We start from the raw sequence: 24605 nt of genomic DNA, 5'->3' as shown, positions 1-24605 counted from the left end.
ATATTTAAAAAGAGTAAACAGGATGACCTGGATAATTATAAGCCTGCAAGTATGATATCAGATCCAGGTAAGATAATAGAGCAATTAACATGGGACTCAATTAATAAAGAATTAAAGGAAAGTAATATAATTAATGCCAAGCAACATGAGTTTATGGAAAACAGATCTTCTCAAACTAAACATGAATTTTTTTTACAAGATTATAAATTTGGTTGATAAAGGTAATACTTTTGGTGTACTTAAAGGAACTTGGGTTGGTACCACACAAAATTTTGATTAAAAACCTACAATAAAATTAACATGGCACACGTTAAATAGTTAAAAACTAACTGATAGATCTCAAAATGAAAATTGTAAATGGGGAATCATCTCTGTATGAGTAGTTTCTAGTGGGATCCTGCAAGGACTGGTTCTTGGCCCTACAGGATAACATTTTTATCAATGTCCTGGAAGAAAACATACAATCATCACTGATAACCATTGCAGATGAGACAAAAACTGGGGGCATGGTAAATAATGAAGAGGACAGACCTTTGATCGAAAGATCTGGATATCCTGGTAAGCTGGGTGCAAGCAAACTCTATGCATTTTAAATATGTCTAAATGTAAATGTATACATACAGGAACAAAGTCTGTGAGCCGTACTTACAGAATGGGAGACGGTATCCAGAGAAGCAGTGACTCTGAAAAAGATTTTGGAGATATGGTGGATAGGCAGCTGAATATGAGCTCCTACTGCGACACTTTGGCCAAAAGAGTGAATGTGATCTTGGAATATATAAAAAGGGGAATCTCAAATTGGATTAGAGAAGTTATTTTACCTCTGTATTTGGCACTAGTGTGACCACTGCTGGAATACTGTGTCCAGTTCTGGTGTCCATAATTCAAGGAGGATGTTGACAAATTGGAGAAGATTCAAAGAAGAGCCACAAGAATGATTAAAAGGATTACAAAGCTTTACTTATACCAGGTATTGGCAACCTTTGGCATGCGGCTCACCAGGGTAAGCACTCTGGCGGGCCAGGTCGGTTTGTTTACTGGCTGCGTCCGCAGGGTCGGCCAATCGCGGCTCCCACTGCCTGCGGTTCGCCATCCCAGGCCAATGGGGGCAGCAGGAAGCGGAAGCCAGCACATCCCTCGGCCCACGCTGTTTCCCGCCACCCCCATTGGCCTGGGACGGTGAACCGCGGCCAGTGGGAGCCACAATCAGTCGAACCTGCGGATGCGGCAGGTAAAAAAAACGGTCCAGGTCCCCCGGGTCCTTACCCTGGTGATCTGCGTGCCAAAGGTTGCTGACCCCTGACTTACACTGACAAACTCAGAGTTCAATCTATTTATCTCAACAAAAAGATTTATGGGATGACTTGATCACAGTTTATCAGTATTTGGATAGAAAACAAACAGTTGATAATGGGCTCTTCAATCTAGCAGACAAATGTAAAACACAGTCCATTGGCTGGAAGTAGAAGCTAGACAAATTCAGACTGAAAATAAGGAGGAGGGGTTTTTTTGTTTTGTTTTTTTGACAATGAAGGTATTTAACCATTGGAACAATTTAACAGGGCCATGGTGGATTCTCTACTACTGGCAATTTTTAAGTCAAGACTGAAAGTTTTTCAAAGTATACTCTAGGCCAGTGCTTCTCAAAGCCGGTCCGCCACTTGTGCAGGAAAAGCCCCTGGCAGTCCTGGCTGGCTTGTTTACCTGCCGCGTCCGCAGGTGCAGCCAATCACGGCTCCCACTGGCCGCAGTTCACCACTCCAGGCCAAAGGGGGCTGCAGGAAGGGCGGCCAGCATGTCCCTCGGCCCACGCCGCTTCCCGCAGCCCCCATTGGCCTGGAGCGGCAAACTGCAGCCAGTGGGGAGTCGCGATCGGCCAAATCTGTGGACCCGGCAGGTAAACAAACTGGCCCAGACCACCACGGGCTTTCCCTGCATAAGCAGCGGACCAACTTTGAGAAGCACTGCTCTAGGCCCACGTTATACATGAGGTCAGGTTAAATGATCACAATAGTCCCTTCTGAGTTTGGAAGGCTGCTGAGTACTGTTCACACAAAAAGAACTCATCCCAGGAGGAAAAGTGGATATTGCACTGATGTGGGTCTCCCTTTGTGGCAGCCCTCTACCTTCATGCCCATGGACTGAAATTTTCTTCCTTCATGTGACAAGGAAGATGATAGGAGTTACTCCACCTACAAGGATATCTGCAGGCTAGAGGAGATCCATGTTTCTGTTTGTGAACACTATCAAATTATGTATTTTCAATAAGCAGGCTAAGGCAAGGGAAATCCACTTAGCATGGTGTTAAAGGAGCATGCACCCTACAGCAGAGAAGAAAATTATCAAAATATAGTCATTTTCACATGAAAGAATTAAGTGCCAGTTATGCAGACTTGGAGAAGCCAGCAACAAAAACTAGCTTGTGATTTATACCACTTCTTAGAACTGTGTGCAATGTAGGAAAACCCACTTCAACGCTCCATGTTGGGCTAATACAAATGATGAACCAGAACACAGACTCATAGACTCATAGACTTTAAGGTCAGAAGGGACCATTATGATCATCTAGTCTGACCTCCTGCACAACCCAGGGCACAGAATCTCACCCACCCGCTCCTGTAACAAACTCCTAACCTATGTTTGAGTTACTGAAGTCCTCAAATCATGGTCTGAAGACCTCAAGGTGCACAGAATCCTCCAGCAAGTGACCTGTGCCCCACGCTGCAGAGGAAGGTGAAAAACATCCATTGGTGTATAGGTCCATTTAAGTCAGCGGGCCAAATTACACCCACTGAGGGTCTGGCCCAATGTAAATATGAGAATAGAAGTTGATATAGATGCTGCAGTATCTAGAATTTCTGAAGAAATGTATAAGCAAACATTTGTTAGTATTACAATAAGAGAAACCAATGTGTTAAAAATCTATTCAAGAAGAAAAAAAAGTTTTGAGGAAGCCTTCAGGTCACTGCTTAGTACAAATGTGCTCATTTGCTGTTACCATTTTATTAGTACAGGCCCTGGCTGTAGTACATTTCCTAGGCACTGAGGGACCATTTGCCTTTTCTTCAGCTCCAACTCTAGTTTGGCCATCCCCTTAGAGAGACCCAGACCTGCAGAAAGTCCTTGGGAGGCCCCAAGTCTTGAAACCAGGTCTGAGTTTCCAGACAGCTGCTGCATCCTGACTTCCACCCAATGTTTGCTGAAACCTGATAGGCCGGACAGCTTGTAAGGCTACAGCCTCAGCCAAGCACCACTCATTAGAGTCTAGTTTGGAGGGCTACCCAGCTGCTCCTTTGATTGGTCCAACCACACTGTTTAAGCCAAATAGAGGCACAGGAAGTTGTCTGTGCAACAAAGTGATTTCCTGTTGTGGCTGCTTTGGACCCTGCTTGTGTCTGCTTCCTGCACCCAACTATGTTCCTGATTCCTGCTCTGTGCTTGATCCTTGCCTCTTCTCCAGTTCCTGCCCTTACTTTACTTCCACCATCAGTTACCAGTCCTGTTTCCAATCCCAGCCTCCGACTTCTGTCTCTGACTCTGGTTTGACCTTTGGTTCTAGCATTTGGTATCTGACCTCAGCTCCAAACCTCAGCTTCAGTTCCTGACTCTGACTTGACACCTGGCTCTGATAATTAGCAGTTGCTAATGGTGCTAAAGGTCCGGTGCCGACCCTCACATTTGTTCCCCAACATGGATACCTGCTCTGCCCACTATACCTGACTCCTGCTCTGACTAGCAGGCCAGACCACCTACATCCCAGTCCAAACAATCCTCTGCGGGGAGTAGAAAGACGTGGGGAGAAGTGGAGCGCTGCTGGGAAATAGATAAGCCACTTTTTCATGCATCAAAAGAAGCATGGTCAATGCACAAAGGGTAGCCTTTACCTGAAGATCAAGATGGCAAGAAAGGGCCCAAGGAAAATCATTCTGGAAAGGAAATTGTTTGTCAGGGTTAGCCCCATGAACTTTTAGAAGCTCTAATTATAAACAGCAGGGTGTGTAATGAAAATGACAGCCTGACCTTAAACAGCAGAAGTAAGTGGAATTTCTTTCCATGCAGCATTTTGTGAGATATCACAAGTTTTCCCAAAGGTAGCTGCATATAGTCACATAGAGATGCCACATGAAATCTCTATCATGCAGTAACTCAGAGTAACTCTGGTTACTATTTTACAGCAGTGCTTCCGGGAGCTGCAGTAATACATTTTCACTAAAGTTTTCAGTTCTAGGACTCCGTGGACCTTTATACTGGCACATCCATAACATGCAAATCTATAAAAGTAACTATTTTCCACACATGGAAATGTGTGCTACGAAAATTAGGTTTGTTACAGACATCAGTACTCAGACATGAACACTGAAGGAGACGTCAAGAGGGGTGTAAACAACAAAGCCCTAGTATAAAACTCATCCATGATAGATAAGTGATTCTTAAGTTAATGATTAAAACTGCTTGTTTTTGTCCTCATTTTTTTCCATGTAAAGACCTACACCCAGAGGACAAAGTTCAAAAGCTCCACTGAGTGCTGTTTACAAACCTCAAACACCATTGCTTGACTGTAAAAGGCTCCTTTTTACTGGTAGTCTGTAAAGAGTACAAGCATCACGAATAGTAGCAAGTCACCAGTACAGTAGAGACCCTTTTCAGCTACCCCAGTGGAAGCCTAAATCAAGATGCTGCACAGCGAAACGAAAGAGGGTTTGTTAGAAGGAGGAATTGGAGCAAAAGCTGGGATTGTAATATATCAGAGAAGTGATAAGCAGTTTCCCAGTGGACTAATTAGCTTTGTAGTAGCGACGTATAAAATCTGTATTATGCTGTATTTCTTTTTTTTTTAATGGATAAATATACACTGATTTAAACCTCCCTCAAGGGCATGGCAAGAATTATTTTTGGCACAGTCTCCATTATGCCTGAATGCCTTTCTAGTGCTCTTTACTGGGTGACTTGTGCATGTTCTTCCAGGACAGTTTGGAGTATCATTACAGTCCTTCTTCCAAATGACAAAAATGAGATTTCAGACTGCTACATTCAAAGGAGTTATGGCACTAATTCTCCTTCCTTTTCTTAATCCTGACCTAGATTCAGATCCTACCCTAATAGTTTATAGAGAGTACACTCACTTGTTTAAAACAGAGGAAGAGAAACAGAGTCAACAAAATGGAATTTTACCCAGGAATAGGGGAATTACATTTCCAGTTCAGAAAGTCAGTCTGCAAAGGATACTTTTGGAGACTTCATAACATACTGTTTGTTAAAGTCCAAAGAGATTCAAGTAGGAATGGGTGCAGGACATTGAACAAAATGTTGTTGAATGATAGAAAAAGTCGACGCGAATCATGTTTCAGTCTTCAGTTGCCACTTGAACACTTCAGGAAGGTAAGGAAAAGGATTGGTTTTGTTTTTTTGTTTTATAAAATAAGCTTATCTTTTCAGCAACCATCATTTGAAAAGAAGCAAAAACACAGAAAATGTAGAAATGGAGGGATCATTGAAATAAGTTATAATGTCCTGGGCAAATGGAGAAAACGTATCAGGAAATACGTATGGACTTTAGCATGGTCTATAAGAGGGCTAGAACAATTATTAGGAGGGGGTTTCAATTCTCCTAGTATTGACTAGAATCGCAGTTGTAGAATTACTGAGAAAGGACATAGGTTCCGGGAAGGAGTATAGAGATGTTTTCTCAAACAGATTTTTGAGTAACTACCAACGTCACAGGCTAGTCTAATTTATTCCTGAAATAGGTATGATTAATGATCTAGAAGTTGCTGGAAAATCTAGCGTCTGAATAATCACAGCATTATCATATCTAAAGTGATCCTGAGTGCATAAAAGAAAGAAGAGATCTAAAATGTACTCCACATTAAAACTAATATGAATGTACAGTAAAATGAAGATGGGCTTAAAAATGATTATTTAGGGATTGATCCAAAGCCTTTTCAAGTCAAGGTGAGTTTTTCTATTGGCTCCAATAGCTATTGGTTAATTCCTGTAGTTATATGGCTCATTGTGTACCTCTTCTTCAGGCCAAGACCACCTCCTTAGGACTCACAGCAATGGCATGAGCAGAGGGCACAATGCTGTGTGCATAGTCAAAGCATAAGAAAGCAGCAATTCAGGCATGGCAAGGGAGGTAGGACGGCAGCAGAAGGAAAGGGGAACTGTTTACATTTTTGTCAAGAGAAGCATCATTCCAGTTTAAAAATAAGAGGACAGGATAGTTCTTTTCAACCACACAACTTAACAATTGTTCCACTGTCATCTCTCAATTTATTTAATTCAATTTGTATTTATTATAATAACAAATGTCTGATGTCTGATGTTGATATCACCATCATCAAAGGAGATTTTAGATACAGCTACGTATAACCTGAATAACAAACCAAAGAAGCATCTATCCTTTAAAATAGCTCCAAGCTTACCTTGCACTTCAAATCACTGCAGAACTACTAGCTTGTAAATGTCTGTGTTTTTTCTGTTGTTGGTTATTATGGATTATTAAATGAATATATGATTAATATCAACTTAATAATTGTAATTAATTATGTCTATTAAAGAATATTAATTCCATTAGCAATTCAGCTCTATAAACAGTTGGAGGATATGAATAGGAACAGAAAAACTACACAAGGGGCCCAGTCTTCCTCCTGCTGAAATCAATGGTAAAGATGGGAGTAGGACAGGGATCACAGTAAGGTAAAAAGAGCAAGTATTTGCATAGGTGACTTCATTGCTCTTTATTGTTCTCCTATCCTTCCATTATCCTTCCACTGTGTTGGTTAGAGCTCTTCACTTTAACTGTACTTCTCCATTTTTAAAAAAGTTTACACTTTTTTACTTTGTTCTTTCTTTCATAATGCCCCAAAGAATTGAACTCAAACAAAAACACAAAAATATTAAGACCCAAAAACATCCATGAATTTTGGATGCCCAATTTTGTAAACACTTATGCATGAGTAATCCCACAGCGTTAAATAGAATTAGTCACAGGAACAAAAGTACTATCACAATGGGAGTTGGCAGAATCTGGCCCATAGTCTATTAACAGTCATATTTATAACTACTGTCTCTCCTCCTCTAGTTTTCAAGGATATAAAAGCAATTAGGCTGCCCAGAACAAGTGAGAAGTCTCAATTAAAGAGGCTAAAAATCTAGTTCTAATCAAAAAATACTACTACCCCGGCCCAAATGGTAAGAGGGTTTTGTATGACAAAGTGCTTGAAGTGCCTCCTGCTGTACCCATCAAATTAAAAGTTAAGTTTAAAAAAAAGAAGCCTATATATTCTGGGACACAAACTAGCCAGCTAATAGCTTTCTCACCAGGGACCTATATCAATTTGGGAGGTAGAGAAATAAAGTGACTTCAAGACTCAAGTCCAAAATCAGTCTGTGTAATGAGGTACAACGCCTTTCACATTAATGGACTTACATCCACGTTGAATTTGGCTTGACTTTTACTATAGCATTCTCACTGTTGTCAGTATGTTTTAGGGCATATTAGCTGATCCAAACATAACATATTAGTGTTCACTTCTATTCCCTTTCATAGAAAATATTTGTACAAATGTGAAATATTTATTTCTGATTGATTACTACAGAATTTCAGAACTGCAGAAAAATTGAAGTGATAAGAAATGGGCTAGATGCTGTTACAGAAGATTCAAGAAAGACTGCGATGGTTTGGACACATGTCAAGAATAGACCTGGAAAGGAGACCATACATGGTGATATATACAGAGTGCAAGGGCCTAGTAACAGAGGAAGACAGAGGATGCATTGGACAGCCACAGGGAAGAATGACATTGAACTAAAAAGTTTAAAAAGATGATGAACAAAGCCATGAAGCTGGTACAAAACAGAATGTGGTGGAAAGCCTGAATTCAGCTCCATCATCGCTGCTGAACTGAGGGACGGGAATCAAAGAAGAACATAAGGAATGGAGAACAACTAAGGTGAAAGCATTTTTGTACTTCTGGAATTTTTTTTCGGCTGACATGAAATTAGGACATTTTGTGTTATATTTGTCATCTTTCTACTTGACTCATTATGTTTAGGCAAAAATATATATATTTTGCTTAGTTCTATGTTCATTCTTATCTGAGAGAGAGTTCCATAGTCTAGGTCCAGCACCTGTGAAAGGTCTTACTCTAGTACTCATAAGCGTCACCATACTGGTTTGAGTGAAAAGCAGTCATCATGGAAGGTCTGGGCAGCCTTCTCATGGAGGACTGTGATATTAAGACAGAAACCTTGGACTAGTCTCTCAGTATGCTTGAAATACCTCCCCGGCCTGCTCACACAGGGCAAGGAGTCATTTTGATCAAGTGAGTGGGTTAAGGAGACACTGGCTTCTTCTTGGGAGAACAGGAAAGGAGCAGAGTGGCCCAACCACCACTAATCCTTTTTGTGTCCCATCTTCTTTGAGGGAAGGGATAGCAAGAAATGAAGTAGAGTAGCTAGTCTTGCTACATTTTTTCACGGAATGAGAAGAGGGAATACAGGGTGTATAATGGCCAAGCCACTGATGCTAGTTCCTCAAGATGGGGTGGAGTGGGAAGGGACTAAAACTCAAAGGAGCTTTTGAGTTACTAGGCACTGCTTTAGGAGTGGGGAGGAGAAGGCTCAGGTACAGGAGGAAGAGCCAAGAGGCCCACAGATTCCTGCATGGCCAAAAGAACAAAAGACTGTTTGACCGTCAGGTTGTTTGTTTGAAAAGTGTGAACTGGAAGTGCTTTGTTCCAGATGAGCCTTGAGTGGTTGACTGGAGGAAAGGTTTTGAGCAGGGGCAACTGCTTCGAGCCAGGAGACATAAAAAAGCAGGCAGTTGCAAACCGAGTGAGTGGCGAACAGAGGACAGGCAAACAAAGGGAGTTTGCCTGGGAGTTCACTTAGGAGGAGTTCCCATAGAGGGCTTTTTTTTTTTTTTTTTTTTTTGTCTTTCAGGCTTCTGTGAGCAGTAAATACAACATCTGAAGGAGCTCTTAGAAGGAAGACATTGTGGATAGTGAGCGATCAGCTGTTGTGAGCTGCACAGGATGTACCATGTTTGTCTTTCTCCCAGAGGATAGAAGAGACTGTCTGTATGAAGTGCAAGCTGGTCTCCATATTGGAAGAGAAAGTTAAAGGACCAGAAACCCAGGTATCAACCCTGCATTGTATCAGAGAAAATGAAGATTTTTCTAGACAGAAGTCAGCATTTGGTACTGCAGGCACAGCATACTGAAGAATCAGTGCAGAATGGGGAAGAAAACTGGCAGCATGTGACCTCCAGAAGAAGAAAGAGGACAACTCATGTAACCCCAATGCAGATAGAGGTAAGAAAACATTTTCAGGATCTCTGCACAGGTACTACAGCAGAGAATGGTTTGGAAGAGTCATCTGAGGGAAGGGATCAGAAGGAGACCCCATCGACCAGAAGGCATGGAATACATTGTCCTAGGGATGAGGGTTCCACGACCACCACTCCCAAGAGGAGGAGACGGGTGGTGGTGGTTAGGGACTCCCTCCTAAGGGAGACAGAGTCATCTATCTGCTGTCCATGCTGGGAAACTCGAAAAGTGTGCTGCTTGCCTGGAGCTAGAACTCAGGATGTGACGGAATGTCTGGCCGAGACTGATCAAGCCCTTGGACCACTACCTCTTCCTACTTCTCCACGTGGGCACCAATGATACTGCCAAGAATAACTTTGAGCGAGTGGGTCACTGCAGACTATGTGGCTCTGGGAAGAAGGATAAAGGAGTTTAAGGTGCAAGTTGTATTCTCATCCATCCTCCCTGTTGAAGGACCATCAAATTGTGGAGGTAAATGTGGTTACGCAGGTGATTAGGAGGAGAGGGCTTTGGATTCTTCGACCATGAGATGTTGTTCCAGGAAGAAGGATTACTAGGAAGAGATGGAATCCACCTAATGAAGAGAGGGAAGAGCATCTTCACAGGCAGCCTGGCTAACCCAGTGAGAAGGGCTTTAAACTAGGTTCACCGGGGGATAGTGACCTAAGCCCGGAGTAAGTGGGGAAGTACGATACCAGGAGGAAACACAAGGAGGAGGGTGCAACAGAAGAGGCCTCCTGATTCATACTGAGAAAGTAGGGCAATCAGCTAGTTATCTTAGGTGCCTGTACACAAACGCAAAAAGCCTGGGAAACAAGTAGGAAGAATTGGAAACCCTAGCACAAGTCAAGAAACTGTGATGTGACTGGAATAACAGAGACTTGGTGGGGCAACTCATATAACTGGAGCACTGTCATGGAGGGTATAAACTGTTCAGGAAGGACAGGTGGGGCAGAAAAGGTGGAGGATTTGTACTGTATGTAAGAGAGCAGTATGATTGCTCAGAGCTCCAGTATGAAACTGGAGAAAAGCCTGTTGGGAGCCTCTGGGTTAAGTTTAGAGGCGAGAGCAACAAGGGTGATGTTGTGGTGGGGGTCTGCTATAGACCACCAGACCCGGAGGATTAGGTGATGAGGCTTTCCTCAGACAATTAACAGAAATTTCCAGATCACAGGCCCTGGTTCTCATGGGGGACTTCAATCACCCTGACATCTGCTGGGAGAGCAAGACAGCGGTGCACAGACAATCCAGGAAGTTTTTGGAAAGTGCTGGGAACAACTTCCTGGTGCATGCGCTGGAGGAACCAACTAGGGGCCGTGAACCTCTTGACCAGCTGCTCACAAACAGGGAAAAATTGGTACGGGAAGTAGACGTGGATGGCAACCTGGGCAGCAGTGACCATGAGATGGAAGAGTTCAGGATCCTGACAATAGGAAGAAAGGAGAGCAACAGAATATGTACCCTGGACTTTAGAAATTCAGACTTTGACTCCCTCCAGGAACAGATGGGCAGGATCCCCTGGGAGGCTAATATGAGGGGGGAAAGAGTTCAGGAGAGCTGGCTGTATTTTAAAGAAGCCTTATTGAGGGTGCAGGAACAAACCATCCTGATGTGCAGAAAAAATAGCAAATATGGCAGGCGACCAGTTTGGCTTAACAGAGAAAGCATCGGTGAGCTTAAACACAAAAAAGAAGTGGAAACTTGGACAGATGACTAGGGAGGAGTATAAAAATATTGTTTGAGCATGCAGGAGTGTAATCAGGAAGGCCAAAGCACAATTGGATTTGCAACTAGCAAAGGGATGTGAAAGGTAACAAGAAGGGTTTCAACAGGTATGCTAGCAACAAGAAGAAGGTAAGGGAAAGTGTGGGACTCTTACTGAATGCGGGTGGCAATCTAGTGACAGGTGATATGGAAAAAGCTGAAGTACTCAATGCTTTTTTTGCCTTGGTCTTCACAGACAAGGTCAGCTCCTAGACTGCTGCACTGGGCAGCACAATATGGGGAGGAGGTGAGCAAGCCCTCAGTGGTGAAAGAACAGGTTAATGACTACAAAAGCTGGACATGCACAAGTCTATGGGGCCAGATCTAATGCATCCGAGGGTGCTGAGGGAGTTGGCTGATGTGATTACAGAGCCACCGGCCATTATCTCTGAAAACTCGTGGCGATCAGGGGAGGTCCTGGACAATTGGAAAAAGGCAAATATAGTGCCCATCTATATCGGGGCAGTTAAACCACTCCTTGGGGAAAAGGTAGGCTGATTGGAAAGGTAGCTACAGGTGTGGCCACACTCAATCAGGCCACAGCTGGCCCTGATATATGGGCTAAGGGAGGAGATGGGTCAACCTCACTCTAGCCTGGGAGTGGGAAGGACCTAGCTGCCTGAAGGAGCACAGGGTACCTGAATCAGAGTAGTGCTGGGGAAGGGCAGGCAGGGCTGGGGAGCTCTGGCCTGGCAAGTTCCTAGACTGAGGCCTTGCTGAAGGTCAAAGGAGGTACTGGGGTTGCAGGGAGACAGCTGGGCCAAGAAAGGCAGCAGGTCCAACCCCCTTGCCAGTGATGAGTGGCCATTACAGACTGCAGTTTGCCCCAGAGAATGGGGCCTAGATGAAGACTTGCAGTAATCACTGAGGCTAGGTGGGCTTACCATGCTGGGGTTCCCCTGGGAGGGGAGACCCAGAGTGTGAGGTACTGCTGTGGGCAGAACCCCAAAGGAAAAGGGCACCAGCATCTTGGAGGGACACAGGGCCTGAGGCAGGAGAGACACCGGCCAGCAGGAGGTGCCCCAAGTGCTGGAATTGGAATAATTCCCAAACAACCAGCAGGAGGCACCACAGTAGTGAGTCAGCAAACTGTTACACCACCTTTAAAAAAGGGAAGAAGGAGAATCCGGGGCACCACAGACTGGTCAGCCTCACCTCAGTACCTGGAAAAATCATGGAGCAAATCCTCAAGGAATCCATTTTGAAGCACTTGGAGGATCAGGAACAGTCAACATGGATTCACCAATGGCAAGTCATGCCTCACCAACCTAATTGCCTTCCATGATGAGATAACTGGCTCTGTGGATATGGGGAAAGTGGTGGATGTGATATACCTTGATTTTAGCAAAGCTTTTGATGCGGTCTCCCACAGTATTCATGCCAGCAAGTTTAAAAAGTATAGATTCGATGAATGGACTATAAGGTGGATAGAAAGCTGGCGAGATCATTGGGCTCAACAAGCAGTGATCAACAGCTCAATGTCTAGTTGGCAGACAGTATCAAGCGAAGTGACCCAGGGGTCGGTCCTGGGGCCGGTTTTGTTCAACATCTTCATTAGCAATCTGGAGGATGGTATGGATTGCACCCTCAGCAAGTTTGCAGAAGACACTAAGCTGGGGAGAGATGTAGATACACTGGAGGATAGGGTTAGGGTCCAGAGTGACCTAGACAAATTGGAAGATTGGGCCAAAAGAAATCTGATGAGGTTCAACAAGGACGAGTGCAGAGTCCTGCATTTAGGACGGAAGAATCCCATGCACTGCTACAGGCTGCGGACCGACTGGCTAAGTGGCAGTTCTGCAGAAAAGGACCTGGGGATTACAGTGGACGAGAAGCTGGATATGAGTCAATGGTGTGCCCTTGTTGCCAAGAAGGCTAAAGGCATATTGGGCTGCATTAGTAGGAGCACTACCAGCAGATCGAGGGAAGTGATTATTCCCTTCTATTCGGCACTGGTGAGGCTACATCTGGAGTACTGTCTCCAGTTTTGGGCCCCCTGCTACAGAAAGGATGTGGACAAATTGGAGAGAGTCCAGCAGAGGGCAATGAAAATGATCAGGAGGCTGAGGCACATGACTTACAAGGAGAGGCTGAGGGAACTGGGCTTGTTTAGTCTGCAAAAGAGAAGAGGGAGTGGGGATTTGATAGCAGCCTTCAACTACCTGAAAGGGAATTCCAAAGAGGATGGAGCTCAGATGTTCTCAGTGGTGGCAGATGACAGAACATGGAGCAATGGTCTCAAGTTGCAGTGGGGGAGGTCTAGGCTGGATATTAGGAAACACTATCTCACTAGGTGGGTGATGAAGCAGTGGAATGGGTTACCTAGGCAGGTGGTGGAATCTCCAACCTTAGAGGTTTTTAAGGCCTGCCTTGACAAAGCCCTGGCTGGGATGATTCAGTTGGGGTTGGTCTTTGGTGCTTTGTGCAGGGGGTTAGACTAGATGACCTCCTGAGGTCTCTTCTGCTATGATTCTATGATTCTAAGAGCAGCAGACCAGCACTGGAAAAGGGGGCAGAGGGCAATCAAATTGATGGACATGGGGTGGAGGCAGAATTGACTGGAAGGAGGACAGACTATTCATTTGAGAAAAAGGTAGGTGATTTTATGGCCTTTGACTTTTCTCCAGTCCTTCCCCACAGAAGTTACATATTCACAGATCTACAAATTAGCATTTGGAGGCCACAGAAGTGTGCTAATAGGCTTAGTCCTCAGATGAGAGTCTATCTAGCAATTGAGACCTGTACATTCACCAGTGCTTGAAGATGACCCGGAAACCTTCTTCCATAGAATGAGACTAGTTGTCCTGACTGACTCCTATTACAAGAGGCAAAGAGGCATTAGTAAACACAATAACCGACTGAATTTTAAAGCCCAGCTCACTCTCACTCTCTTTGCTACTTTAGGCATTCAACATGTAACAGTTCCTGTGGTTTATTTCATGGAATTAAGTTGTTTGGCCTACAGTAAAAGTGATCTGTTGTCACTCAGTAATTCAAGGCATCTGAAATGCTTCCCCTTTAAAACTGCAGTGGGAATGAGAACAAATCCTTAATACATGCAACTCACAAAGATTGAAGTAAGACCTTGCACCTGAAACAGGAACAAAATAAACCAAATCTGAATATTGGCTTGGATACAAGAATATATGTACTGAATCTAATGTAAAAAAAAATTAATTGTGCCTATTATTTCTTACTGTATTGTGCTTGATGTGTCTAATGCAGAGTCTGTCCCAGTGAAGTCACTCAAAGTGACAAATTGTTTTTTCCCAGAAAGGAGGATGGTAATTTTCAAAATCTGCTTTAGATAAATACTGTGGGCAACTTAGAACATTTTTGATCTAGTTGCACATGGGACCTGTAAGGCGAATGTGCAAATGGCAATTCTATTAGGCTAACAAACTCCAGATATCTGCTAAATAAACTGAGTTTACCTGCCCCATCTAAGAAAAAAAAATCACCCTAAGGAGTGTCATTTTGTTTGTCCCCCACCCACAAAAAAAACAACAACAAAAAACGCTATAGAGACAAGTCTGCAGAGATTATTTCATACACTAGATGGAACCAATGGAAAAAAAGTGGCATTTAAAAGCATTATTGGTATTACAGAAATCAGCCAGGAGGATTCTTTTTCCCCTAAGTTTTCGGGAATATCTTTTCATCTCCCTCTACCCCAAGATTCTTTTGAAGGGTGAGCGGGGGGCAGGCGAATGACCAAGGCTATGAAAGAGAACCTGGAACAGTGCAAACTATTTGCCCAAATTTTAAAAACTTTTTAGAGTCATGAATTGCAGCTCTTAGAACTCTGTCTCAGACCTCTGATGGCCATACTCTGAGGCCAGCTTGAAATTGTTTTTATGCCAGCCTTACACAGCTCAATTTAAAAAACAAACACTGAGCTCCACGTTATTTTGATTTTAACCTGAACCATGCCCTGTCCAAGATTCTTTGTTGTATAACATGTCAGGTGTTTTGCAATTTGGTTATAGATTATTTTCATGACACTTACGTGTCTGTCCTCTTCACTAGGAGGACCGTGGCCTTATTTTGTAGTTGACTCCTTTGAAAGCGCTGGGGCCTCAGAAAAGAAAGACACCATTCGCTGTGCCTGATGATCAGAGCTTTCTTTGACATTCATTTTATTATTTCCAAGGTTACATCTAACACACTTCAATAATTTCGGCTGAACTTTTCCATGCCCGGTATTTGTTCCAGGCTGAATTGTTTTGACAGAATTCAACAAAAGTTGTTCAGCTATTTCTGACCATGAGGGAAAAAGATCTCCCAATACGAATATTTTTCCAACTATTTATTTTAAAGACCTCTAGTTTTGGAACAAGGAATTTATATTTGGCAGAGGAAATAATCCTAGGGTCACTGAGGTGCCTTTTGTTATCCCAGTGAAAACCTAAACAAATTTGGACAAGATGTAAGCATGTTAGAATCACCACTTCCACACGCTCAATAGAGCTTCTTAGAAGCCTGCTGCTAAAAATCTCTGGATACACTAGCTGCACTGCACATGCTCCCAGCCTCAGAGCTCCCCACATGCAACTACAATAGTCTTGCTTCCAGCCCTCAATGAGCCTTCTACATTGCAGGCACAAAGCTAAAGCTCCAGAAGGGACACAGGAGAAGCACCACCAAAATACCTTTTGGCCTAAGGGCAGATGTAGTGGGAACCAGGAAGAGATCATAAATTAGAATCTTAACTCTTCCACTCATTTGTGTTGATAATTCTGTGCACTTCATTACTTTGACTATTGAGCAAGACCACACATTAATTAGGAAGCAGGCAAATATCATTACCCCATTTTACATATGGGACAACTGAATTATTATTTAAGGTCACCCCTGGCAGAATTGGGAATAGAACTCTGTCTCTAAAATGACAGATCTAAATCTCATTTACTTTGATGCACTGTTTTTCAGAATTGAGGTGACTGCTTGTGTTGCATTTAAGGACTAGTACATACTCACCGCCAGAGCCAGGAATAGAACCCAGGATTCCCAGAATTGCTCTGCTATCTAGCAATTGGTTGTGTAAGCCAGTAGCAAAGAACATATCTGAGACCTCTCTAGTAGTTCGTTCACATAAAGGAGAACAGCCTGCACTTGGGTTCACAAGGTAGTGCTTGGAGTGGTGGATCTAAAGCTCCTGGGTTCCAATACTACTGATGACTCAACTGGGGGTAAATATGGTATCCCATGATAGAATTCTCATTTTCAGTTCTCTTTTCAAGACCTAAGAGGTTACATTTTAAAAAACCATTAAAATGTTTATGGTTGAATAGTCGTGCTAAGACGTTAGAAAATACCAAATTAGGGTTGCCTGTGTCACCTTATTTCAGCATCATTGTACCATAATGCATATGCACAGTCTTTAATTACATGATCACATATTATTTCTTACAGGACCCTATACAAGCAGCCTTAATTCTGGCATTTCATAACTTTTGAGTTCTTGACTTTGCAACCTTAATGTTCTTTTAGATGTTTTAATGTATATAATAATAATCAGCAACATCACTTACACTGGCAAATCCAGCCCTTATCTCTGCAGCTGTAGAGGCTCCCTTGGTAAGTCAACCAATACAATTATGGTGTTGGAAACATGATTCACGGGTAATCAATATGAAGCCTGAGGACAAGCTGCATTGGGACTCCCCACAGAACAGTGTACAGGGGCAAGGAGGGGCAGTGCCAAAGAATCCAGTGCTACACTGATTCTAGTATTTTGCTCTGAAGCAGGGATACAGTGCGTCCATAAAAGCTACTTCAAACAGTAGGCTGTAGTAGATGAGTTGAAGTAGATTTCCTTGAGTGGCCTGGATTCTGGGGACTGGCGGTAGATACCAGTAGACAAGAGAGAATTCTATCACCTAGCAGAGACACCCAGCATGCAAGTCTACTACTTTGGCTGGTTCTGATCCCTAGATTTGGCCTATCTTTATCTTACCTCTTCAAAAACAATTTACAAGCACCAATAAATTAGTTCTTCCCCGTAAAGTAAGTATTACCACATATATTTCTATATTCCATTAGCCCAGGGGTCGGCAACCTCTGGCACAAGGCTTGCAAGGGCAAGCACCCTTGTGGGCCAGCCAGTTTACCTGCCATGTCGGCAGGTTCGGCCAATCGCAGCTCCCACTGGCCGAGGTTTGCCGCTCCAGGCCAATGGGGGCTGCGGGAAGCTATGGCCAGCACACCCCTCAGCCCATGCCGCTTCCCGCTGCCCCCATTGGCCTGGAGCGGCAAACCGCAGCCAGTGGAACCTGCAATCGGCCGAACCTGCGGACACGGCAGGTAAACAAACTGGCCCGGCCCGCCAGGGTGCTTACCCTTGCAAGCCACGTGCCAGAGGTTGACGACCCCTGCATTAGCCCCATGTCACAGATAGAGAAAATGAGATGGAGTAGTTATTTGTGCAAGGCCACAAAGCGGTGCTGCCAGGATTAAAACTAAAGAGTTTCAAACTCCATTCTTGCATTAGGCCACATTCTCTGTCATACACAGGCAAGATACAGACAACAACTATTCCATGAAAATGCAATACTTACCTTGTGCATTTCTCACAGCTTGATTCTGGCTGAACCACTCCAAGTCTGTGGTACTTACCACAAACCATGGTAAATACAAACAGAGCCTATAGTGGAATGCAAGGTAGTAACACACACCAGGCCCAGTATGTTTCCATTATGCAGAGTAGTCAAAGTTGACTTCATAGCAAAGCTAATTTTACGCTCGTCTCATCTCATCTCAAAAAATTCTTTTAACAATTTTTTGTAACCAAATGATTTACTCCGTATAATAATAAAAGACTTCAGCATAGACTACCAGGGGAAAAAAACACACAGAATGAATTAACTGGAAAATACTGCAAAACCTTCATTCTGAAAAGAAGTTGTCCCAGTTTGCCCGCTTTTCCAATGGTCACTGATAAGTACTAGAACTAGAGTCAATGCTCTTGCCAAGATTATCAATAGAGTTATTTTTAGAGATATTAAAACTAAAACAGTCATTTTGACACTGTGATTCTTCAAATATTACTCTTTTGCTTATTTTCTAATCTAATGTGGCCTTTAAACAAAACAAAAAAATCCCTTTCGATATGATTCAGTTGAGAAAAGAGGACTGTGTAATGTTCACTTTTTGAACCCTAGGTTCGGTCTCGCTGGGTAAAGTTACACAGTGATCTTGATTGACTGAGCAACTCTGACCTATATTAAAATTTTTTTTAGTACTGGGATAAAATATTCTGTTTCTCTTTTCCTAACATCAAGCCTGTATTTCATCTTTAAAAAAGCAAGTTATTTTCTTCAGTGCATGAGAAGTTTAGCCATTTCACGCTTTCACATTTGCACTTTCAAGACTCAGTCTGTCTTACAGACATAACCTAGCATATTCTGTTTAGGAATATAGGAAAAGCCCCGATATGACTGTTTAACTCTGTCTCACTAATGCTTGCTATGAAATGTCATGGCTTTTTAATATGTTTTCATCTTAGCTAGAGAAAGTGAGCATGTTTCTGTTTGAGCTCCTCCCCTTCCATGCACACACAGACTGCAGCTGTAGTAAACAACCACTAGCCAAGAGTTGAGAAGGTCAAGGCCTCAGTGCTGCACAAATATCAGTTTTTCAAAAAATGAAATCTAATTTCTTGGAAGGGGAAATTATTATTTTTTGTATATGGCACGAAGGTAAACCACAGTCATTTCCATTCCAATGGGGAGAGGGATGAGCCACAGATAAAACATTTGACAAAAATAATGTTAATTATTTTTCCATTCCTCTAACACAAAAGTTTCTTATCCATGGGTACGCACACAGCTGACTTGACAAATATAAATATTTTCTCAAACACAATTGTGCCCTTAGGAAACAACGTTTGACATAAATGCAAGAGTATCAGATATATTTTTAAGATATATTTTCCTGCATTCCACCAGCAAAATGCTACCCCCTTTTTTAAGGAGTAGATCAGGAGGCTGGATAGCAATGTGAAGAGCAGTGCCAGCCACACAATCTTCACAAACACAATCCTGCTGCTCCAGGGCATGATGGCTCAGCACAGGTTAGCACACATAGTGAATTTACATTGTTTCCTCTCTGCTCAGGAGCTGTACCCTTATTTTCATAACTACTGGATGTGACTTGGCACACCCAAGCCCTAACCACACCTCTAGGGTTGAATATTCCCCCCTAGAGCTTTCTAGGGGCCCAATCCTGCTCCCACTGAATTTAATGAGCATTTTGTCCATTGACACTACTATAATAAAAGGCCCTTGAGTGTTTTGGAGCACTCCACCCTGGTATACTCAAAGGAAAAAGGCTCCATGTAGTATTACTTGTATTGGGGTTTTACCTAGGCACAGCAGTCGTGGACCAAGACCCCCACTGTGCTAGGCATTGTACAAAGAACCAAAAGATGGTCCCTATCTCAAACAGCTTACAATCTAAGCCCCTTACCTTGCCCATTCCAGTGCATCATCACAGCAGAGGGCAGAATCAAGCCCAAAATATTAGAGGACCTCTCTTTTAAAGGGACAGCCAACTTGACTATTTTCTGCTCTGACTAGTTTCAACAAAAATTCTAACAGAGCAGCCTTTGAAGTGTACTAAATCTTAACAAAATTCCTTTTAAAATATTTACAAAAATTTTTCTACTTAGGTCAATTAAGAATCTTTACAACAACAGACAATATGCAGGTCTGAGAACACCACCAGCACCTGCCAGCCAGCTTCTACAATAACAGCAGCAGTAGCCATACAAGTAAAGTAGAAAAGGGAATCAGAAGCCTTCCTCCTGCTGCCACCCCACCTGCTAGGCACCCACTGCTCCTGGATGGCAGGGAGGAGACTCCAAGGAAGGAGAGCTCCCTGACCTCCACATCAACCTTCAATTTCTCCCCAGCCTCTACAAAGCAATAGGAAGGAGAAAATGGAGGCTTTCACAGCACTTCAGGACAGGTTTTATCACTTCCTGCCCCAACACACTTCCTAAAGCTCCATTTTCATGAAAGGCCCATGTGAAGATGGGTGTTCCTGTGGCTACCCACTCTCTCCTGTCCCTTTTTGGCTCCAGGTGGGACTCCCTGGAAAAGCAGATACGCTCATTGCCCCAAACTCAGAAACTGCAGCAGCTCTGCTGCTTTTGGTAAACCCCACATGCTCCAGCACCTGGAGAAGGCGTGTGCATGTGAGCTCCTCCAGAGCAGCGAAAGAGGGTTGCCATTATGCTAGTGCATGATTCAGACAAGGCAAAATGACTATCAGCAAAACAGTTAAAATGAGTGTACATAAATGTAGCCAAACCCACAATGAAAATGAAGAGGGGAAAAAAAAAAAAGAGAATGTTGTATTTGCTAACTTCTTTCAGCAATGGTGGTCACAGGATTCATTTGGGACTCTAGATCAGTGATTCTCAACCAGGGATACACAGAGGTCTTCCAGGAGGTACATAAGCTCATGTAGATATTTACCTAGTTTTATAAACAGACTACATAAAAACACTATCAAAGTCAGTACAAACTAAAATTTCTTACAGACAAAATGAAAACGTAATTTTTCAGCAATAGTGTGCTGTGACACTTCTGTATTTTTATGTCTTATTTTGTAAGCAAGTAGTTTTTAAGTGAGGTAAAACTTGGGGTATACAAGACAAATCAGACTTCGGAAACGGGTACAATAGTCTGAAAAGGTTGAGAACCACTGCCTAGATGGTATAATATTTTCAGACAGTAATGAGATTTTTAAGTTGACTGTGTCCTGTTAAGAAGCTTTTAAAAAAAAAACACACAGAGAATATATAAAAAACCAAGCATTCAATCTAGATTTACTACAGCTTTAGATGATTAATAAAATGCCCAGATCACCCCGTCTCCAATCAATTCAGCATAGTTACTAATTCTACACTAGCGGCTACTTTGCTGTTCCTTGTAACATTTTAGAATTGGAGATCAACCAGTAAATGGAGGTGATGCACCAGTACTATATAAAGCACCCTTGCAAAGTTGCCATGAATATCTGCCTGCCATGGCAAAAAATAAAATAAAATAAAATAAAAATCAATTTATACCATGACTGATAATGAAAAAAAGAGTTGGTTAACCACTTATGCAAGAAAAAAAATTGCCACAGACATGTAGAATTTTACAAGGCTGATATAAATCATGAAAGCAAACTAAACAGTTTATCTTCAATATCTTTTATAAAATCTGCTCATTTTTGTTCTGATTTTAAATGCATAAAATACGTATCTTAACATATCTGGCAATAGGTGGTGACAATAGCTACACATCGCATAACCCAGATTTGAAGTTACTGCTTCTTGAAACTGAATTAATATTATGTTTCTGTAAATAACAGTTTAAAAAAAATTCTAACTGGAATACACCCAGTGTTTAAAAGTGACCACTCCTATTCACATTGCAAACTCCTGCACCACCCTGCCTGTCATCAGCAAAATTTCATGTCAGACCATTTACTTTGCTAAACAACTCTATCCTCCAGTAAGAAAAGGGAATGGAATGGTTTAGGTGGATTTACAGGGTGACGTTTGTTTGACTGGCACACGTCTGCTGTAGCAGTTCTATGCACATGCTTTTAATGTAAATATGAGTGTTTGTTTCCCCAGTATTGAAATGTAACTGGGAGAGAACAATCCTTACTCATTTTTTTAAATAATCAGTTTGATAAAAAAAAAATTACTCACTAGAATTTCTTAAAATTATCTGTACAGAACAATTCTTTAACAATCTGAATACTTAAATTAGTAAGAGTGACAATACCAACTACATAGACTATTTATCCAGATTATACATTCCACTGTACTTAGACTTTAACTGAGCATAGTCAGTTTTTATCAGTTGAATTAAAGTTATTATTACTATTAAGATAAGCAGAACTGTAAGCTTTTTGTGAGGGGAGAGAAGACTAGAGGAGGAGAGATGGAGGGAACATAACACAAAGGATTTGGTACTTCCCCCTCCAAACATTCAGTTTAAATACACTATTAATCAGATCTGGCAAGTTCTTTTTTGCCCTCAGTATAAACAGTCACAGAAAGTTCCAATAATAACTCTATTATGAATAAAATCAGAATGGATTCCTCTTGCATAGAAGCCTCTTGCTTTAATACAAACTAATGTCACTGAGGTGCACTCACTCGTCAGGTTACAGAGCTTATAATAGACAAGCTGTGGTGGTTCCCAAGCTGACACTCACCACTCTTCATGACTGGTCTCAATGTAAAGTTCTCCCTTGTCAACTCTAGCTAGGTCCACCTTAATTGAAAAGAACAGCCATAGGCCATCCCCCAGCTACTTCCATGAACTATGCACTGTGGCAAGTGACAGTTACACATCATTACTACTGGAGACAATAATGACTGTAGCACAATGACCACTATTAATGCCAACAGTGTCATCCCCATCTTAACCCGTTACCCTCCTCCTCCAAATAACATGCACACAAACAGATTTTTTTGAATGGCAAACTAGAGCAGCAACCCCAAATTCAACATGACATTTATGTTTCCTTGCCACTCTCACTTACGTGACCAAGCAGTCCCACTCCCTGTGGACTACACGTTAGCATGCATTCTTTGACAAAGGTTTGGTTTTTTTTTTTAGTTTTTTTTTAAACATCCTTTTTACGGGTAATTTAATAAAAGCCCTGCACATATCCTTGTTTTGCAAAAGCTTCTCCCTCCTGCCCTCCAATGCTTGCCCCATTCGAGAGATCAGCCTTTCAACATTTTACAATAATGTAATGACAGCAAAATAAAATGTTATCTGAAAGCTGATTGATTGGGACAGCAAGAGAAAAAAAGAAAAGGTATGTTTATTCTGATAAGAAATGGAATAGGCACAGACCTGAGCAGAAGCTGCAGAGCAGGAGAAACTGTTTTCTTTCCCTTATACAGAGCACCCTCTCTCCCTCCTTCCTCCCCCCTCACACACACACACACACACACACACACACACACACACACACACACACTCTCTCGTTCGCTCACACACACACATTCACTCACACGGTCCCCCTCAGCTGCTCTATGCAGTTCTCAGGAAATGAATGGGGGCAACACAGAGAACTGTTGTACTTGCAAATGACTTACCCGGATCACATGATGTGCTAAATGTAGGGTGGGCCAGTGGGTGGAGGCTTCAGAAACAAGAGAGGACACAATATAGCGCGGGGGAGCCTTACCAGGGACGCATCGAATTGCACTGGGGGCCCGCTCGAGGAGGGGGAAAGGGGGTTGCGAGGCAGCCCTTTCTCCCACTCTCTTTGCCCTCCTCAGAGCAGGGGACCAGAGGGGAGAAGGCAACCCAGACAAAAGGGGCCCCCTTCCTCTCCCCCAACAACAAACCAAGCCCCGCGCGCGGGCAAGTCCCTTTTCTGTCCGTGTGATGGATCAGCAGGAACTAAACTGCTTTGCTGGCATGTAATGTATCCCCCCTTCCGCCCGCCCCCCAAAACAATCAATCGGGGGAGGAGCAAGAGGCGGAGGGACCGTACAGCTGCGGCTCTGGTCGCTGAAGTCCCCGGTGCGCGGCCAGCCCCTCCCCATCCTGAGAGGTGGGCTGGGAACACCCACCGCCGGGCCGGCGCGCTCGTGCCTCTTGCTGCTGCTGCTGCGCCGGGACCGGCTCCGGCTCCGGCTCCGAACGTGCCCTTGTCGCTCGTGCACACGCTCGCGCTCCGCCTCAGAGGGCCCCGCGAGCGTGTGTGACCGGGCTGCACTGGGAAGCCGTCTGCTCCCCCCCACCCCCGTGATGCCGTACCTGGGCTCCGCTCTCCCCGAGCCTCAGGGGGGACACTACAGGACGCTGGGCACGGGAGGGGGGTGGGGAAGGAGCCGGAGATCTGCTGGGGGATAAGGCGCTAAGCGGGAGTGAGGCCAAGGGGTGGAGGAGCCAAGCAGGGAGGGGAGCTGGGATGGAGAAGCAGGTGGGGCGGGGGTAATAGCAGCTCAGCCTATGGGGAGTTAGGGTGACCAGATGTCCCGATTTTATAGGGACAGTCCCAATTTTGGGGTCTTTTTCTTATATAGGCTCCTGTTACCCCCCACCCTCGTCCCAATTTTTCCCCCTTGCTATCTAGTCAACCTATGGGGGGCTGAGGACCAAGTGGAAGGCCGTTTAGGAATGAGAGCAGATTACTGGGGCGAGGGGGTTGGTGGAGCAGACTGAGGAATGTGGTGGCACAGAGGTAGTTGAGGAATGTGTGTGTGGTGTGTGTGTGAGAAAGCAGGGGACTGAGGAGAAGGAGTGTGGGCTGGATGTACTGATGTGTTGCTTATAACAATGGCAGGTTTAAAAGAATCAGACGTAGGTGTGATTTTTTTTATGCTAATAGTGTCTCTTTAAAAGTAGTGAAATTATGACACCTGAAAAACAATAACCAAACTGAAAATGTGAGATTTGATTTCTCTGAGTCATCAGGATGGTCAAACTTCGAAACACAAAACAATGAGATAGGCATAAACCAGTGTTCCTTTTA

At 43.3% G+C, this 24605-nt stretch overlaps 1 protein-coding gene across 4 annotated transcripts in view; it reads right to left on the bottom strand.

The window, feature by feature from the left end:
• Positions 1–23689, bottom strand: part of KLF12 (KLF transcription factor 12) — a 367145-nt gene extending 343456 nt beyond the window's left edge. For 2 of the 4 annotated variants that reach the window (XM_050950116.1, XM_050950144.1), the window contains exon 1: positions 22973–23055. The gene's annotated coding sequence lies outside the window, so the exon portion shown is untranslated. Of the gene's footprint in view, positions 1–22972; positions 23056–23217; positions 23418–23621 lie in introns of those variants that run through there. The other 2 variants (XM_050950134.1, XM_050950124.1) reach the window with 2 other exon arrangements.
• Positions 23690–24605: the final 916 nt, after the last annotated feature.

This window comes from Gopherus flavomarginatus, chromosome 1, assembly GCF_025201925.1.
Source record: "Gopherus flavomarginatus isolate rGopFla2 chromosome 1, rGopFla2.mat.asm, whole genome shotgun sequence".
In the NCBI taxonomy this organism is placed as follows: domain Eukaryota; kingdom Metazoa; phylum Chordata; order Testudines; family Testudinidae; genus Gopherus; species Gopherus flavomarginatus.
This window is presented reverse-complemented; position numbering and strand designations above follow the sequence as displayed.